Source organism: Coregonus clupeaformis, chromosome 25 (genome assembly GCF_020615455.1).
Source record: "Coregonus clupeaformis isolate EN_2021a chromosome 25, ASM2061545v1, whole genome shotgun sequence".
Lineage (NCBI taxonomy): Eukaryota > Metazoa > Chordata > Actinopteri > Salmoniformes > Salmonidae > Coregonus > Coregonus clupeaformis.
In genome coordinates this window covers 25,672,894-25,692,820 of record NC_059216.1, presented here as the reverse complement: position 1 = coordinate 25,692,820, position 19,927 = coordinate 25,672,894, and the positions used below count along the sequence as shown (strand labels likewise).

The following is a 19,927-nucleotide window of genomic DNA, read 5'->3' as shown; positions in this document are numbered from 1 at the left end:
AGGTTATTTCCTGACTTAATACAATTTGTTTGATGGGATGCTATTGTATGTCATATAATTTTAAGGGGCTGTTTCTCAGCTTTAAGACAAAGGAAGTTGGAAACATTCATCATTCAAATGACTGGATATTTAGGCTCCCTGAGTTAAAAATTGTAATCCTGGCTTTGACACACTGCCAGTCACTGACAAAAATGTATGAATGGCTCGAAAAATCTACTTTTGATTGGTTGGAGGTTACAGAGAGGGCTTGTCAATGGTAGCCGTGGAGTTGCCTAGTGCCAACACCAACCCAACAGTAGGACAGAGGAGAGGGAGAAGAGGAGGAGAGAGGAGTGGGCCAGGGATTCTCCACTGCTGTCACCAGCTGAGGTGGTTGTGGTGGTGGGGGATAGGAAGGTTCCCAAATTGGCAGCCAGGAAGTTTTGGAAGCGGGAGGTTTTGGTGAAGACTTGGATCAGGGAGGTGCGGGAACTCCTGCTCCAACATGCTTTGTTGGTGCTGTTATTGCTAGTGGTGTTGCTGCTGCTGTCAACAGTCAACACAGCAGTCTGGAACCATGAGTTGCCTTGCTTACACATCAAAGGACCACCCGCATTACCCTGTGGGAAGAAGTAAACTAGGGTTAATATGGTTATATTGTTATGTGCGTATAACAACATGTTGCAAGCTAAATAGTAAGATGGACAGATCTGTACTATACCTGCAGTAGTGTCACAGCTCCAGTGCAAATGTTGTCCGTAAATGAAACATTCACACATTCCACCACAGAGGTCTGGAACTCCTGCAGAACTTCCTCAGCTGAGGACAAATAGAGATGGGTTTATTACTTATCATACCAACACACACACACACACCTAAGGTCGATCCCGTCCGGAAACAATACCTACACTGTAAAATATTTCCTCTAAAATGTACAGCAACTTACTGGCAGCAATTGGCCAGTAAGTTACTGTAATTTATTTTACAGTACAGCTACTGTACTCCATTTTACAGTACCAAAATGTTTACTTTAATCTAATTTACAAGTACCAATTACAATTACTGCAATTACCCAGTGACATATTACCCAGTGTTCTTTGCAAGTTTTCATTTTTACATTTTGGTCATTTAGTGGCGCTCTTGTCCTTATCAACTTACAGTCGGTGCAGTCAACCAAGGTTGATAAAAGTCATAGCATGTAAATGTTTCTATAACCATTACTGAAAATGTTGTTGTAGTTAAGGAAATACTGGTCTTTAAAATAATTGTAATTACAACAAGATATCTTATGATGATATATCTCTGACTATCTCTGGATAGTGCCAATACATTACTGAGATATTCACGGTAACTTGCCAGCTTCCTGTAAATTACTATAACTTCAAAGCAATGAAACACAGTACAATACTGTAAGGGACTGTAAATAAACTGTAAGAAAGTACTTTTCTACAGTATTTCACTGTAATTACAAGGGATTAGAGCAAGCAGGTTGGCTGCTAGGGATTTGTATATTACAGCATATTAATGAGGCCTAGAGGCCTAAACAAAGGCTTCCAAACTGGCTGTGATTACAGGGCAAAACAGATCAAATGGACATGGTTAAATATTCAACCATTAAAGGTTTAAGACCTGCTGCCACTCTGATCCGTCCCCTAAATACATTAAAATTGTTAGGGAACTACTATCACATATCACTTAAATTGGTACAGGACTCTCACTACTGGGTGCAACAATTATAGCCACTTACAAGGCACGCCTTAAAATATGTTAACGAGACAGCGATTAATTCCCCTCCCACAATGAACAATAATTTATTACATTTGTAAAGCGCTTTTCATTATACAGAATAATCTCAAATTTACAATTAAAACCAAATAGACAGGGCAACTGACACAAAGAACACAGCTGACGCTACAAGGGACAAGGTCACGAAGGAGTACAGCTATCAACAGAAAGCCTTCATAAAGAGAACAGTCTTTAGGCCCCTTTCAAAGGAGCTCAGAGTCTGTGGTGCCTTCAGGTGGTCCAGGAGGGCATTCTAGAGGCTCGGGGTGGTCGAGCTGAAAGCCCCCCCAAGGAGCGGAGCTTGGTCTTTGGGGCGTGGAGGAGCAGGCCATTGCTTGACCCGAGAGTGCGGGTGGGGTTATGGTATTTGAGATAAGGAGGGGCATTTCCATGACTACACTGGAAAGTCAGCAGGAGGGTTTTTTATTAAATCCGGAATGAGACAGGGAGCCAGTGCAAAGATGCCAGGATGGGGAAGATGTTTCTGCACTCTCATCAGGATCCTGACAGTGCTGTTCTGGATGTATTGGCACTTCTGGAGACTCCTGCCAGGGATCCCGACGAAGAGTGTGTTGCAGTAGTCCAGGCTTGAGGAGATAAAGGCATGGACAAGGTTCTCTGCATCAGACTGAGTGAGGGTGGGACGGAGTTTGTCAATGTTCTTGAAGTGATAGAATGACACTTCACACAGTTATTTGATGTAGCTGCTTAAGGTCAGGGAGGAATCAAGCTTTACACCCAGATTGGAAACTGCGGGGGCGAGAGGGAGGTGTGTTATTGGTGAATGCTGGACCTGGTGGGGGGTGCCAACAAGTAGGGCCTCGGTTTGCTGCTGTTCAGTTGAAAGAAGTTTTGCTTCATCCATGCCCTTATCCCCTCAAGGCAGGTGTTCAGACGGGCACATGCATCAGAGGGACTTGGGGTAGTTTTTACATACAGCTGGGTGTCATCAGCATAGCAGTGGAATGAGATTCCATGCCGGCTCATGACACGACCGAGGGGAAGCATGTACAGGACGAGTAGGATGGGTCCAAGATTAGATCCTTGTGGGACACCGCAGGTGACGTGGTGGGTCCAAGACCTGGATGAAAGGAAAGGAAAGGAAAGGGGGATACCTAGTCAGTTGTACAACTGAATGCGTTCAACTGAAATGTTTCTTCCGCATTTAACCCAACCCTCTGAATCAGAGAGGTGCGGGGCTGCCTTAATCGACATCCACGTCTTCGGTGCCCGGGGAACAGTGGGTAACTGCCTTGCTCAGGGGCAGAACGACAGATTTTGACCTTGTCAGCTCGGGGATTCGATCCAGCAACCTTTCGATTACTGGCCCAACACTCCTACCAATGCACCATAATTTACAGTATGCTGCATTAAATATACAGCAATACAGTACTTTATTGTTGAATTGTATTTAAAAATTATTCAGGAATTGCTAATAGTGAATATGTAATTATATATTACAGCATACCAGCTTACTATACACTCAGTGGCCAGTTTATTAGGTACCCCGCTCAGACAGTGAGTCACGTGGCCGTGGCTTGCTATATAAAGCAGGCAGACAGGCATCAAGGCATTGCTACTGTTCGATTTAACGTTAGAATGGGCAAAAGGAGTGACCTAAGCAACTTTGAGCGTGGTATGATCATCGGTGCCAGGCGCGCCGGTTCCAATATCTCAGAAATGGCCGGCCTCCTGGGCTTTTCATGCACGACAGTGTCTATGGTTTATCAAGAATTGTGCGACAAACAAAAAACATCTAGTCAGCGGCAGTACTGTGGGCAATCAGCTCGTGGATGAGAGAGGTCGAAGGAGAATGGCAAGAATCGTGTAAGCTAACATGTGGGCCACAAACAGGCAAATAATGGCGCAGTACAACAGTAATGTGCAGAACGGCATCTCGGAACGCGCAACGCGTCTGTCCTTGTCACGGACGGGCTATTGCAGCAGACGACCATACCGGGTTCCACTGTTATCAGCTAAAAACAAGAAGAAGCGGCTCCAGTGGACACGCAATCACCAACACTGGACAATTGAGGAGTGAAAAAACATTGGCTAGTCCGACAAATCCCGGTTCCTGTTGCGTCATGCTGATGGGAGAGTCAGGATTTGGCATAAGCACCATGAGTCCATGGCCCCATCCTGCCTGGTGTCAACATTACAGGCTGGTGGCTCTGGTGTGGGGAATGTTTTCCTGGCACATGTTAGGTTCCTTGATGCCAATTGAGCAACGTTTGAATGCCACGTTTGAATCCTTTCCCCAAAGAATTCAGGCTGTTCTGTAGGCAAAGGTTGGTCTGACCCGGTACTAGATGTGTACCTAATAAACTGTCCACATTGTATAATTTGTGTATTATATCACTTACACATTAAGCCTTAAGAAAGGCTTCTAAGCTGACAGTGTCTACAGGGCAAAACAGATCAAAAGGACATGCCTAGCCATTCAACCATTAAAGGTTTGAGACTTGATGCCACTCTGATTTGTCCCCTATACAAATTAAATTGTTAGGGAACCACTACCAAATATCAGTTAAATTCATACAGCATTCTAACTAACGGGTGCAACAAATATAGCCTCTTACAAGACACACCTAAAAATATGTTAGTCATAAACAACAATACCATGCACCCACTAGTGTTCAAAAGGTTTTTGGCGCTCCAAAAATGCGGTATGGTACTGTATTCTGAATTACAGTAAATTACTGTAGATTTTCAGGACAAGGTTTGTAGATTTCCTAAAATGCAGTATATTACTGTATTCTGTGGGGGTACATCATTCTCACTCACAGGTACAACAAATATAGCCTCTAATAAGGCAAGCCTTCAAATATATTAATGAGCCAAAGACACTTTCCCTGCCCACAACATTTTCCCACAATGCACCATAATGACTGTGTATTCTACAGTGTTTTACTGTTGAAATGACAGTCATTTGTGTAGATCTGAGAGTTCTGGATAGGTTGTAAGCAATATGGTGAAAATCCCACCTATCCTATCAGGAGACAGGTGGACCTACCACCATTGCTTACCCAATTCTTTCAGATCTACCCAAGTGCCTAGGCGCTATAGGGTTTGTTTCTGAACAGGGCACATTTCTCACAAACACACAAAGACAGTTGTCCTTCCACTCACCCCTGCCCTGACCTGTTGCCCAGCCAGCTACCCAGCACAGAGTCCCTGTGCTGAAGGTTCTGGTTCCCTTGTCCACACAGATAGGCTGGATGTAGTCAGACAATAAGGGTTGGCTGGCCAGTCGCAGGATGGCCACGTTTTTGCCCGTCACGTTGCTCATGGTGATGTTGATGACGTTCAGGGTTACCTCGTTTGGATTGGAGCCGCTCTGCTTCAGACGACCCAGAATCACGGTCCACTCAGAGGCATTGGGCTGGCTGGAGAGATGGAATGAGTTGCATCTCTGTTTAGTGAGGTCCTGTGATAGACTAGCGTCGTGTCCAAGGGGTGTACATCAAGCTGCCTCTCCATACAGAAACAGGAGATAGGCTCCTGCTCCAATTAGTCGTTCTGGTTTGCACAAGCCAAGGTTCGTGTAAGGCTACTTTACTTAGTGAGGTATACTAAACTCATTCCGATTTATTGTCTTATGAAATGTTTATGTACTGCTTATGAATGTGATATGTATGGGTTATGAATGTGTTATGCCCTAGGTAGGCACCCTTCATACTCAACTCTTTATTCATGTTTTCATCATTTTGCATACTATTAATTATTGTAGCAGGTTGATATTTTCTTTGTCTTGAAGTTGTTGACATAAGTATTCCTTAAGGGGAAATTCAGACCTGAGATAGTCTTGTTCTGATCAAATTAAAAGTAAAAGGTACACAATATTTAAAGGAATACATAAACAGAAAAACTAATTGAACGAAAACTTTTGTTCAATTATTGAGTGCGAACAAGGGAGCCACACCCACAGAGCTCGTTACGTACCTACAAAAGTATGTGGAACCTGCTCGTCGAACATCTTCCAAAATCATGGGCATTAATATGGAGTTGGTCCCGCCTTTGCTGCTATAACAGCCTTCACTCTTCTGGGAAGGCTTTCCAGTAGATGTTGGAACATAGCTGCGGGGACTTTCTTCCATTCAGCCACAAGACCATTAGTGATGTCGGTCACTGATTTCCAATTCATCCCAAAGATGTTCAATGGGGTTGAGGTCAGGGCTCTGGTCAGGCCAGTCAAGTTCTTCCACACCAATCTTGACAAACCATTTTGTATGGACCTCGCTTTGTGCATGGGGGCATTGTCATGCTAAAACAGGAAAGGGCCTTCCCCAAACTGTTGCACAAAGTTGGAAGCACAGAATTGTATAGAATGTCATTGTATGCTGTAGCGTTAAGATGTCCCTTCACTGGAACTAAGGAGCCTAGCCCGAACCATGAAAAATAGCCCCAGACCATTATTCCTCCTCCACCAAACTTTATAGTTGGCACTATGCATTGGGGCAGGTAGCATTCTCCTGCAATCCTCCAAATCCAGATTAGTCCGTCGGACTGCCAGATGCTGAAGTGTGATTCATCACTGCAGAGAATGTGTTTCCACTGCTCCAGATTCCAATGGTGGCGAGCTTCACACCACTACAGCCGACAATTGGCATTGCGCATGGTGATCTTAGGCTTATGTGCGGCTGCTCGGCCATGGAAACCCATTTCATGAAGCTCCTGACGAACAGTTCTTGGGCTGACGTAGCTTCCAGAGGCAGTTTGAAACTCGGTAGTGTGTTGCAACCGAGGACCGGGTGCTTCAGCATTCGGCGGTCCCGTTCTGTGAGCTTGTATGGCCTACCACTTCGCGGCTGAGCCGTGGTTGCTCCAAGACGTTTACACTTCACAATAGCAGCACTTACAGTTGACCGGGGCAGCTCTAGCAGGGTAGAAATTTGACGAACTGACTTGTTGGAAAGGTGGCATCCTATGACGGTGCCACGTTGAAAGTCACTGAGCTCTTCAGTATGGGACATTCTACTGCCAGTGTTTGTCTATGGAGATTGCATGGCTGTGTGCTCGATTCTATACACCTGTCAGCAACGGGTGTGGCTGAAATAGCTGAATCCACATACTTTTGGCCATTTAGTGTAAGTCTGAATACCAACTACTGAGAAGGTGTCCCGTGTAGCTCAGTTGGTAGAGCATGGCGCTTGCAACACCAGGTTTGTGGGTTCGATTCCCACGGGGAGCCAGTATGAAAATGTATGCACTCACTAACTGTAAGTCACTCTGGATAAGAGCGTCTGCTAAATGACTAAAATGTAAAATGTAAATGTAAGTTCTTAAATAAATAAAAAAGTAAAAAAGGCATAGATTTTCTAAGTCTGAATGGGCCGCTAAATTCATATATGCTGCTTATGAATGTGATATGCATGGGTTATGTACCTGTTATGAAGTCCTTATGAAGTTATCAAAACTTAAAACTGTCCAGCTGATCAGGATGGTAAAACCAAGAATTGTACAGTAGTTTGGGAGAGATGTTGGCTGGTGGCTCCCCCCTCTGGTACTCTATAGTAACTACTACAGTAAGTGCTTATTGGTCCCATGGAGTCACACCCAGACACTGGTTGACATGATGATGACACCATTACCATGCTTTCTGCAGCACCGGTTGTGCACTGTAAAAAATCTAAATCCAATCAAAATGTAGGTTCTATGACTATATTTCCTTAGAATCATGTAAGGAGTGACATTTCAACCAGCTACTTGCTCTCCCCTTTGACATACAGGTAGAGTTAACTTACCTAGAAAAGCAGCTAGCATCACTCATGACAGAGTCTACCGCCACTAACGTGCCCCCGCAGACGTGCGCTCCGTTTGTCTGTAGGCTGGCTATCCAGGGCCACAAACCTGCTGTCACCAACGAGCTTCCACCACCAACACGGGAGTTCAAAGAGGTGCTGGCGCTGCCACACACCACAGCTGCAGAGGGAGGGAGAGACAGATAAACATTTGAGAGACAAATAAAAGGGAGAAATCTAGTAGTCAGATTTGTTACAGAAGTAAAGATTCACATTAAGGTGTAGCCATAAGCACAAGTTAGACTATAGGTACGTGCATGCGGTTGTGGTTGTAGGGGCTGAAAGACCAGTGCAGAAGACACTAAGGTCAGAGTCAGTCCCACTGGAGGAGAAGGTGACGAAGCCTGGCTGGTCACTGCTGATCTGGCTGTTGATCCAGGTCTGGTATCCAGTGAGTACCCTGTTTGTTTAACATCGGACCTCCAGAATCCCCCTATGCATTGACAGATTTACAGTGTCACTGAGATTGCATTTTCACAGGAATATGAAACATAATGGGTCGGTTTCCCAGATGAAGCACAGTCTCAGATGAAGAAGCATTTTCAATGTGGAATCTCTACTGAAAATGCTTTTTCGTCTAGGATTAGGTATAACCTGTGTCCGGAGAATCTGACCAATATGTAATTGACCCACACTGTAATAAACAAAAAGGATAACCAAGAGATTTTACCTGACAGGAATCCTTTCCTCCTGCTGCTAGACCAGCACAGATCATGTTGTCTGTGATTGAACCTTCTCCATAGTTAGTTACACTGCCTGTTTCCCACTACTGGCACATCCACCTCCTGTAGGGTCTTTGGTGAGGGCAGGGACACTGAGGAGGTGGGAGACACACTCAGACAAGTAAAGTTGGTACTACATGATTTGAAATGTATTACTTGATCTATTAATTTTGAAGGTTTATTTGAGGAAAATGTATTTTGTCACAATTGATCACTACTATTATATTACGGATAAATTTAACATATTGACTATTGCCCATGCATTAGATTTAATCTCACCTCCACTGCGGATGGTTCCCCAGCCGGTGACCCAGCTAGTAGTGCCAGTATGAAAGGAGCTGCCTGGTGCAGCTAGGCAGACTGGCCGGATGTAGTTGGTAAAAGTCACAGGGGAGGAGAGCTTGAGAAGACACATGTCGTTGTCACTGGTACTACTGGTGTAGTTGGGGTGGGACATGATCTGAGTGACCGCCTGGTTCACCTCGTTGGGGTTACCGACCTTCTGGCTCTGACGACTAATGTAGACCACCAAATGTGATGTACTGGTGCTGAGGAAATATATATATATAAAGATAACGGTATTACTGTAAAAGGAGGCTCAATTGAGTTATGATTAGGTTTGGTGTAAGAGTTAAATGTTAAGATTCTATCAATCCTGCAATTCCTCACCTGGAGAAGCAGTGAGCAGCAGTCAGCACCCACTCTTTATTGATGAGGGATCCCCCACAAAAATGGCTGCCAAATCTGTGCAGACTGGCCTGCCATGGCCAACTCCCAGCAGGAGCATCCTGACCCCCCACTATCCTAGTGTTGAGAGGAGGGGTTCCGCACACTAACAGAGACAGATGGATGAGGCTTTACGAAATGGAGCACACAAAGGAAGTGAAGAGATTGAAAGCGCACTAGTTAGTGAATAGGTGCATGGTAATGTCATTCAATGAGGAAAGTACTTACCATCCAACTGAGAGTGAAACCCTAAAAACAGGGGAGGAAAAAAACGTTAAAACAGTTTGGTTTTGGCACACTGTTGGCAAACATGTAACTTATAACTCTTTGCACCCTACTTGTTTTACAGTAGCAACCACATAATTAGGAATTAGAATAATTTCATAGGATCTCTATGGTAGCAACATACAGTCTTAGAGCACAGCCAGCCAGCCAGCCAGTCAGTTAGTGTATTTAGTGTCGCTACATAGTTTCCATGTGAGCGAACTCTGTATGCTGTGTCGTGACGTGACTTGCATTAATGTGATGACTGTTATTTAACGAATCAACTAACTATGTTTAATTGTCACTCGATTAAATTAATCATGTAACAATTAACTCATTAGGAATTTGGGGCACCACGGAAGAAGTTGTTTAACGAGTTAACATCTCCCGAATTAAACTCTTAGAAGATATATATGTTATATATTGATAACAGTCACTTATTAAATCATTACCTCATCCGTCTCATTTTGAACGTTGCATAATCCTTGAACCTGCAAGAACCCTAACCTTATTGATGAATCAGCAATACACAAATTGTCTTAATAATTCATTTACTAACTAACTACAGTGAGGGAAAAAAGTATTTGATCCCCTGCTGATTTTGTACGTTTGCCCACTGACAAAGACATGATCAGTCTATAATTGTAATGGTAGGTTTATTTGAACAGTGAGAGACAGAATAACAACAAAAAAATCCAGAAAACGCATGTCAAAAATGTTATAAATTGATTTGCATTTTAATGAGGGAAATAAGTATTTGACCCCTCTGCAAAACATAACAGTACTTGGTGGCAAAACCCTTGTTGGCAATCACAGAGGTCAGACGTTTCTTGTAGTTGGCCACCAGGTTTGCACACATCTCAGGAGGGATTTTGTTCCACTCCTCTTTGCAGATCTTCTCCAAGTCATTAAGGTTTTGAGGCTGACATTTGGCAACTCGAACCTTCAGCTCCCTCCACAGATTTTCTATGGGATTAAGGTCTGGAGACTCCCGCTGCACGTCGGCTGGTCTGTAGAGGTTCAACCATTTGTAACGTGAGCTTGCGCTTCACGTCAGCGGGTCTTTCTCATTCAAAGTTCTAACCATTCTAAAGGTGCAGTCGCCACTCTCACGTTTTCTGGTCTGTAGAGTGTCGACTGCACGTTTAGAATGGTTAGAACTTTGAATGAGAAAGACCAGCCGACGTGATGCACGAGCTCACGTTACAAATGGTTGAACCTCTACAGACCAGCCGAAGTGCAGCGGGAGCTGAACGTTACAAATGGTTGACACTCTACAGACCAGAAAACGTGAGACGGTAGTCCATACATTTAAGATGGTGAAACTCTGAAACTCTCAATCTCTACACGAGAAGACCACGCACTAGACCTTATCATATCAGTCTGCAGCTGTACATGAAAAGAGTCGAGAACTTTCACTAAAGACAGAAGTTGGGAAGGACAATCCCATATCAGACAACCGTTGGTACATCTGAAGTAACTATTCTAACGAATACGCCATTCGAAGACAAGCCGAGTCTCACAGAAATTGGATAGGACACTCAAAACCTTTTTGAGAAAGTGGTTCAACAGATAGATGACGATCAAGGACAGCTACGCGTAAATATATACATTGCATTTCTCATCCGAATGAGCGGTGGTTAGGGTGCTAAGTATTATGATTACTGTGAGCGTAGTTTCCAAATGTAACAACGATAGTTTTAATCTCTGTCTCTCCCTTTCACTCTCTTTCTACTGACCCCTCCTTACCCTAACCAAGCAGTCATGCTATTGTTAGGCCAGTCCACTAGGGCCCTGTTTTCATTGTATTACATTAGTAATCAATAACCTATACTGTGTGTGTGTGTGTGTGTGTATGTATTCTGTGTTATTATTTAGTTAGTTAGTAAATAAATAATTAAGCCAATTTGTGTATTGCTGATTAATCAATACGGTTAAGGTTCTTACAGGTTCAAGGATTATGTAACATTCAGAATGAGACTGATGAGGTAATGATTTAATAAGTGACTGTTAATTATATATATATATATATATATATATATATATATATATATATATATATATATATATATATACAGTGCTATGAAAAAGTATTTGCCCCCTTTCTAATTTTCTCTACTTTTGCATATTTGTGATACTAAATGTTTTCAGATCTTCAACCAAAACCTAATATTAGATAAATGGAACATAAGTGGACAAATAACACAACAATTACATATTTATTTCATAAACAAAGTTATGCAACGCCTAATTCCCCTGTGTGAAAAAGTAATACACTCAATAACTGGTTGTGCCACCTTTAGCTGCAATGACTCCAACCAAATGCTTCCTGTAGTTGTTGATCAGTCTCTCACGTCGCTGTGGAGGAATTTTGGCCCACTCTTCCATGCAGAACTGCTTTAACTCAGTGACATGTGGTTTTTCAAGCATGAACTGCTCGTTTCAAGTCCTGCCACAACATCTCAATTGGGATTAGGTCTGGACTAGGCCATTCCAAAACTTCCAATTTGTTGCTTTTTAGAAATGTTCATGTAGACTTGATTGTATGTTTTTGGATCATTGTCTTGCTGCATGACCCAGCTGTGCTTCAGCTTCAGCTCAGACGGATGGTCTGACATTCTCCTGTAGAATTCTCTGATACAGAGCAAAATTCATGGTTCCTTCTATGAAGGTAAGTCGTCCAGGTCCTGAGGCAGCAAAGCATCCCCAAACCATCACACCACCACCACCATGCTTGACCTATGGTATGATGTTCTTACTGTGGAATGCAGAGTTTGGTTTTGTCGTAGAAATATTTGACTAAAAAAATAGTCAACTCAAAAATATCTCTCAAGAGGTTGGAGCTTGTGAATCCAGAAATTAGACGTTATTATTGCGTAACAAAGCCGAGCCACTCCATGGAACGGCTGTCTCTCTTTGGCTTAGAGATCTCTTATATACACACACAAATGCACAGTCATGTTTACATAGCATACAAAGCTACTCCCCTTAAGATAAATGATTAACATCTTTTAGTGCCACTCTACCCTTATCTTTCAACGTCCAGATGTCACATGTTGTTTACTCCAAAAGACCATGGGCGCTTTTCCATATGGCCTCTTCCTCTTATCCATTAAAGCATGTTTACACATTGTATTGACTATATTCCTTATTTAGACATGCATCTGGATTTATAAAATGTCAATCATGTTTACTATATTTTATCTTTGACATTTCCCAACATTTTCCTTAATGATACATAAAATATTACCATATAATCCCCCCTTTGGGACATTCCAACAATGTCCCAAATAATACAAAAATTAATTTTAAAATGAATGTAAGCAAGCGCATTTACTTATTCTTAGCCTTGCCATATGTGGTTTCATTTTACACGCATATATTTAAACCAATATATCTTCTTATTACTTGACCCATCCTGATGAGGACCCAGAGCCCAGTCAGGTATTGGATACAAGTTTGGAAGGTTTTCCTCTAAATTAACCTCAAAGTTTTTCTATTAGGCTTTGTAACCATGGCAGGCCCATCCACCCCCAGGAACAACTTCATACAAACATTCAGGATTCCCAAATTCCCAAAATTTCCCATATTCATTTACCTACGGTCCTGGAGCTCCCTGAACTGGGTGTATTTCTTTATAAACATTGCTCCCCACTTTTTAGTTATAGCATTTCCCATATATGTTAGTATCCTATCACATCAACATATGCAACTTTGTCTTAACAATAATATCTAGGACATGTTAAGAATGGTGTCAATATCTTTAGCTTACATAACCTTTTTCACCCATATCACAAGTATTATAACAATCAAAATAATCAATATCTAATCCATTAATTGCAATGTCAACATCACTAAGCATTAATATTAATAAGTTATTCAGATCAATCAGTCCACTTATAATTTATAATCATAATCAAATTAATTACCCAAAACAACTTTGGAATGACAATTCGTAGTTAGTCACCTTTGTTCCATCATTCAAAGTTAAAACTCTCACCTTGGCACATATTGACACTGGCGGAATGTATATTTATATTATAATAATTCTAGCATTAACTTCCTCATAATGAGAATTACAACAGATCAGTATCTCAATGCATTCCTAGTCCAAATTACTATAAATTTAGTAGTGTATAATACCTCCTTAATCAACATACTACCTCAACTAACAGTCCCTTCCTCTACCGGCACTCAATCTTCTGGAGTCTTCATTATGTTCTTCAGATAGCTTCATAGTTCATCTTGGATTACCCATGGCAATGTCCCAATTCCAATGTCACACCTGAACCGCCCCACCTCCACCATCATTCTGTTTTGTCCATTTGCAAACCAGCATACCCAAACTACGAAGAACGTTGCATTTGCATAGACCTCTCTCCTCCTGCTCACTCCACGTGGACTCCTGTCACATTCTTGAGAGAAAAGGCACAAAAGAGAAGGCAATTGATTGCTTTGATTTGATGCTGGATTCAGGTCTCCTGGCAGAGGTGGTCGGACAGGAACTTCTTCAACGCCTTTGTTGTTCCTCTTCAGCCGGGTAGAGGGTTTTTGGTTTTTATTGAGGTTTACACCGCTCTGGACCGAATTATTTCTGCTATGCATTACGACACCATCTGTAGTAACCTCAGGAAAGACAGATCATATCAGTTTAGTTGAGTTAATTTCCAATCCAAAACATCCCTATTAACATTGTCTACATGACAAATCATTATGTTTCATCACTCATTCTTAATACCCATTTCTATCTAATGCCTGATAGATTTTTCTTTGAGGGGTCCCTGTATACCAAAGGCTATCTGTTTAAACACCCACTATTTTCACATTCTCCCTTGAATTCTCCCAAACTATATAACCCAATTGTTTTACTTTAACATTCCCATATTTTTGCTCATAATCTATTTGACATTACTCTAGTGTTTCCCTTTTCCTTGTTCCTATATTAACAATTGCTTACACTTCTCTCCTCATCCTGGTTGATCATAAAATTGTTTATAGTTAGAATTTCCTAAATATTACAAAAGTTATGATTGAATCCTAGCACACAGTCCTAGTAACTGTGAAGATGTTGAACTACTGTTAACTATTTAAAACGGAGATGTGGTGCATATTAGACTATTTTCTTTTATTTACTTTTAATGCAATATATTGTACTCATCTATACCAATCATTGTTTAACGGCTCCTTCAATTCCCTTTCTTCTGTATTTGGTATGGCTCTAACGTACAGGGTTCAGTGCACTTTCCCAAGGAATAACTACTCCAATAACACTTCCCCCAGGAAATCTAACACTAAATACTACATCAAATTGTTTATCTAAGTATTGGACTGTTCTCCTTATGTCTATGATTCACCTGTCTATTTCTTTCATTATCTTAAGGTCACACTACCCCATGTGACTTCCCCATACTCTTTGTGCTGGTTCCTCACACACCAATAATATTGTAACCCTTGTATTTTAATAGTGATCCCTTCCTGCATTTTAGTTATGGTTCCTGCCTGTGCAAGAATATACATTCTAATCCTGTCTATATCTCTTCTATGTCTTGTTCTTCTGCTCTCTACTATTATCAGTACTCCATTCCCCTTATTCTCAGGGAACTAGTCAAGTACAGAGAAATCAATGATGAGGATTTCTGGTGCGTCTTGGAGGTCTTGAAAGTCTCGGTGGTCTGTTAGTCATCAGTTCCCTCACTCTGGTACAACGGTTTAGATCACATATGTCAGAGTCAAGGCCCGCGGGCCACATCCGGCCCGCGAGAAGGTTTTTTACGGCCCCTGGGATGATCTTGATTTATTATTAGAACCGGCCCGCAGACCGCAGCAAGCCGGCAGCCCGCAGATCTTTTACACGCACCAATACTACATTTCCCACAATGCAACGGTGACGCACCGAGCAGTAGGCTGCTTCATTTCAATATTTATTGGCACAGCAGTCGTCAGCATCACAGTAAAATTAACTTTCAGATACCCATCAAAAATGGCAAAACGGAAGGTGGACACTGAGAACCGGGGTTTCAAACAAGGTGGGAGTCGGAGTATATGTTCACGGAGGTAGCTGGAAAACCTGTGTGTCTTCTGTGTGGAGAAAGTGTGGCGGTACTGAAAGAGTATAATCTGAGACGACATTATGAAACGAAACACGCGGACAAAAACAAGAATATGGACATGGAACAAAGGCTACAAAAGGCAGAGGAATTAAAACGAGGCCTCAAATCTCGACAGGCTCTGTTCAAAAAAGCCAAATCACAAGGCCAGGCTGCTGTCAAGGCCAGTTTTATTTTGGCAGAAGAGATCGCTAAATCAGCCCGGCCATTTACGGAGGGGGATTTCATCAAAAACGTTTCCTCACCGACACAATGCCCCAGCTGCGCATCCAGGCTGCTCAAACGTTGTCTATGTTTGGCAGCACATACCTGTGTGAACAACTGTTTTCTTTGATGAACCTGAACAAAACATCACACAGAAGTCGACTTACTGCTGAACACCTCCACTCAATTCTGAGGATTTCCTCAGCTCAGAGCCTTACCCCGAACATTGATGAACTTGTGGAAAAGATGGGACACCACCAAGTATCACCCTCAACCTCAAACAAGTGAACATTACTGTGCAATCACATATTTAGAGTTTTTACTCAGTTCAAGTTTAAAAGTTAAAGTTTAATATTTGTTTTCACTGCATGTTACTTCTCCTTAAACAAAGTGTTGTTTTTGATTAATAGATTTTTGCACTTTATTTTATTGTATTTCAATCCAATTATATTTTAAAAATATTTCAGTTGAGTGGATGATAGAAAATTGCTATTATTGTTTTTTTCTTTGAAGTAAATTTAGCCCACTTTTGCTAAAATAGAAAATATAGGCTACTGATGGTGCCTTGAATACCGGTTTCTTTCATTTAATGTTCATGTTATGGGGATTTTTATATAAAGGAAATTTGTCTTTTGTGTCTGTTGAAAATTAAAGATTACTGACAGAGCCATAAGAAAATATTGCTTTATTTATCTGATCATATTGGAATATATTTGTTAGGTTTTCAGTAGGTTCAATTAGGTTCACTAGACTATATGCGTCATTTAAAAATTTTTCAATGAACATTCGAACAGTCCGGCCCTCGGCTTGTAGCTAAATTTTTTATTTGGCCCTCCGTCCATTTGACTTTGACACCCCTGGTTTAGATGATACCCGTTCGCGCTCCCCTCTATCCGTACCGCTGTTGGTGTAACCTGGACGACGATGTATGATCACTTTAGCTGTTAACCTTCTTCCATCACTAGGGTCTCCGGATCAGCCAGAGTCCCTCTCAATCTATCGACATCGGTCTGCGAAGAGTGTCCTTCAATCAGCCTACCCATAGGGAAGCTCAGAGTTACTGCTGCAAAGACACAAGCACAGACACACACAAAATACAACAATGCTACCCAATGGCTGAGGTTGGAACACTCCTATAGTGGGAAACATGGATCTAAGTATCTGTCTCCACCAATTTTACCATCATTAAGATAGCCAACAACACCTGGTACAGGCCCCTCCACATAGGGTCTTTTCAGCTCTTTCTTCTGTAGTCTTTTGCCATCACATAGTCTCCAGGGTGCAGAGAATGCTCAGACTCTCCTACTTAGTTGGGCAGAGTTATCTTCACCCATGAAAAGAACATCTTAAGAGCATTGTTAGGTTAGGTGAGACACAGTATGCTACTCATGTCCTCTCATCTGTCAAGAGAAGCCTTGAGATTATGAAGCACACCTGCTTCCAGCTTGTTGTAGTCCACTTATCTCATAGACAGACCCCCTCTACACCATGCCTCCTATCACAAAAACAAAAAAGATTTAACCTAACCCATAACACATTATTACTACTGCTCATATCCTTAATACACCTTGCATATTTCCCCACAAAACCATTATAAAACATTAAAAACCTCTGTAAGCCCAACTTCCCCCCTTGGACACATGCATCACATCGTGATTCATGTGTTCAAAAAACAAAACAACAACAATATTGCCTATCAAACCGAAAATAATAACTAACCTTAAAATGACAACCCTTGAGCATATCTTTACTTAACTGTATCCCATAACACTATTCAAGGAATACCTCTCCTTCAGGACTAACTCTCTCACTTCATCCTTTCCTGTTTGGACTCATTTATATATAGGATTTTTTCCAAATTATAAACTTCTTCACAATTATCCTTATTATATCTAACCCCCTAATACAGCATGCCTCTAGAATTTATAGTGCGGGTGATCAGGTCACACTATAAAGCCAGGACAGATTTCAGAGGTCATTGAAATCATTCAATGAATTGTTTCATCCAATAGTATACTACTCTTAACAACCATCAAGACATTTAATAAATGTTGTATCCCGAGTGTACAGTAAGTCCTTAGTACAGCTCTTTTCAAAATAAATCACACATATTTACTTATCCCTCAGTAAATAAAACCCCAAATTACATGTGTATGCCCCTTTAAGGTATTTCACTTCCATCCCGTCAAAAAAACCAAAATAGAAATAAAAATCCTATACAGAATAACATTTCATACTAAGTAGTTTGTTTGTGGTTATTCGAACACCATATAGTAAAACAAACAAACAAAAAATGGCCAGGCCTTATTTATTTTGGTAGCTCCCTATGACAACCTAAAAATAAAACTACTTAATTTTACTAACTAGTTCCACACTAGCCTACATACTTTTTTAACATCCCAATGAGATATAAAGAAATCCCCATGTTCCTGGAAGAGAAAGTATACATGTCGTTAACATATAATCAACAATCCAACGATAGTAATTACACACAAAACATCATACATATATACCCAGTCCTATCTCATCAACAATCATTCGTATCAATCTCACTCCTCAGAACTACTCCCATCGTTCAACGTACTATAAACAAATTATCGTCATAACTCACCGCTGTTTAACCAAACTATATAATGTCATAATAATAATAATAATATGCCATTTAGCAGACGCTTTTATCCAAAGCGACTTACAGTCATGCGTGCATACATTTTTGTGTATGGGTGGTCCCGGGGATCGAACCCACTACCTTGGCGTTACAAGCGCCGTGCTCTACCAGCTGAGCTACAGAGGACCACATAATAAAATGATCAATTATCAAATATCGTTCCTTATTCAACTATCGAGACATGTTCTTCATTTGTAAATCGTCTCCACAAAGCAATACTACCTAATAACATATTCTCATTCTCCTAAATAGAAATAATGACTTCTATTAAACAATCCCATTCAACATCAAGTCAACCTGTCTCATCACCCAATTAACTTACTTTCATTTTTTTTTAAACCCTCTACAATATCTATCATACTCTACCGCTAATTTTCCTCATAACGGTACCTCAACAGATGACAAATTATTTTACTTTTATAGTAAAAACCAATAAAACATCCAATTCACCGATATGCAATTTTAATTACTATGTTATCCTATCCGACATGGATTGGTAGGACAACATCTTTCCTATAATGTTATCAATGAAACCAGTAATTCACGTCAATAGCATCAATGTAAAAGATTAGCTTTCTGTCCCTTACTGGATTTGAACCAGCGACCCTCTGCACACATCGACAACATTCACCATCGAAGCACCGTTACCCGTCGCTCCACAAAAGCCACGGCCCCTGCAAAGCAACTACTTCCAGTTCATAGAGTAAGTGACGTCACCCAACGAAAACCGCACTAGCTCTCACCGCTAACTAGCTAGCAATTTCCTGCCGATAATATTCAACCTCCTACGACTTCCTACAAAAACGTGATCCTTGTAATAATATAATAATAATAATAATAATATGCCATTTAGCAGACGCTTTTATCCAAAGCGACTTAGAGTGTCCCTTATAGCACTCTCACGTTTCAGCAAGCCCCAATGGTTAACACCCGCAGACAAAAATGGAAATTCTTCCATTTTTACTAGCAGACTTACTAATAAAACACACTTTCAAACAGCGTTCTGCATTTACCTCTATCATAGGGTTTAAAAACGAACGTAACAACATTAACCATCCTAAATTGCCGTAGTAACGTCATGTTAGGTTCAGTTTATCTATTACCATATAAGACATTCACTTCTCCCTGCGTCGTAAACTATATCCTATTTCTCTTGTAATCAACTAAAATCATAGCCACGCAATTAAACCATCACTCCGCCATTATCAGAATGAATGAAATATCCTTTCTAAGTAAGCTACAAGTAACACCAAACACTTGCTGTAGTTTACCATCATATATTGAAATCATCCATTTATCACAATCCAATTTATTTATAGACATATTCCACCATTGTCACTTGATTAATCTAGCAAAACTTTATTCAATGACTAAAAAATTACTACCACGCACTCTTCTCTCCATATCCATTAACATATGTATATGTTAGTCATTTAGCTGATGCTCTTATCCCAAGCGACCCACAATTAGTGAGCTCATACATTTTTATACAAGCCCCCCTTGGGAATCGAACACACAACCCTGGCGTTGCAAGCACCGTGCTCTACCAACTGAGCTACAGAGGACCACAGATGAGCGTATAGTGCCTTTTTCTGATAATGTTATAATTGTAGCCTATTGCATTACTTTAGTTTAAAATATAAGTTTGTTTATTCAACAAATCTAGAACCC

General features: G+C 41.1%; 1 pseudogene; it reads right to left on the bottom strand.

Annotated features, from left to right (window-relative positions):
* Window positions 1-272: 272 nt before the first annotated feature.
* On the bottom strand, window positions 273-18,160 carry LOC121538913 (annotated as a pseudogene).
* Between the last annotated feature and the right edge of the window lie 1,767 nt (window positions 18,161-19,927).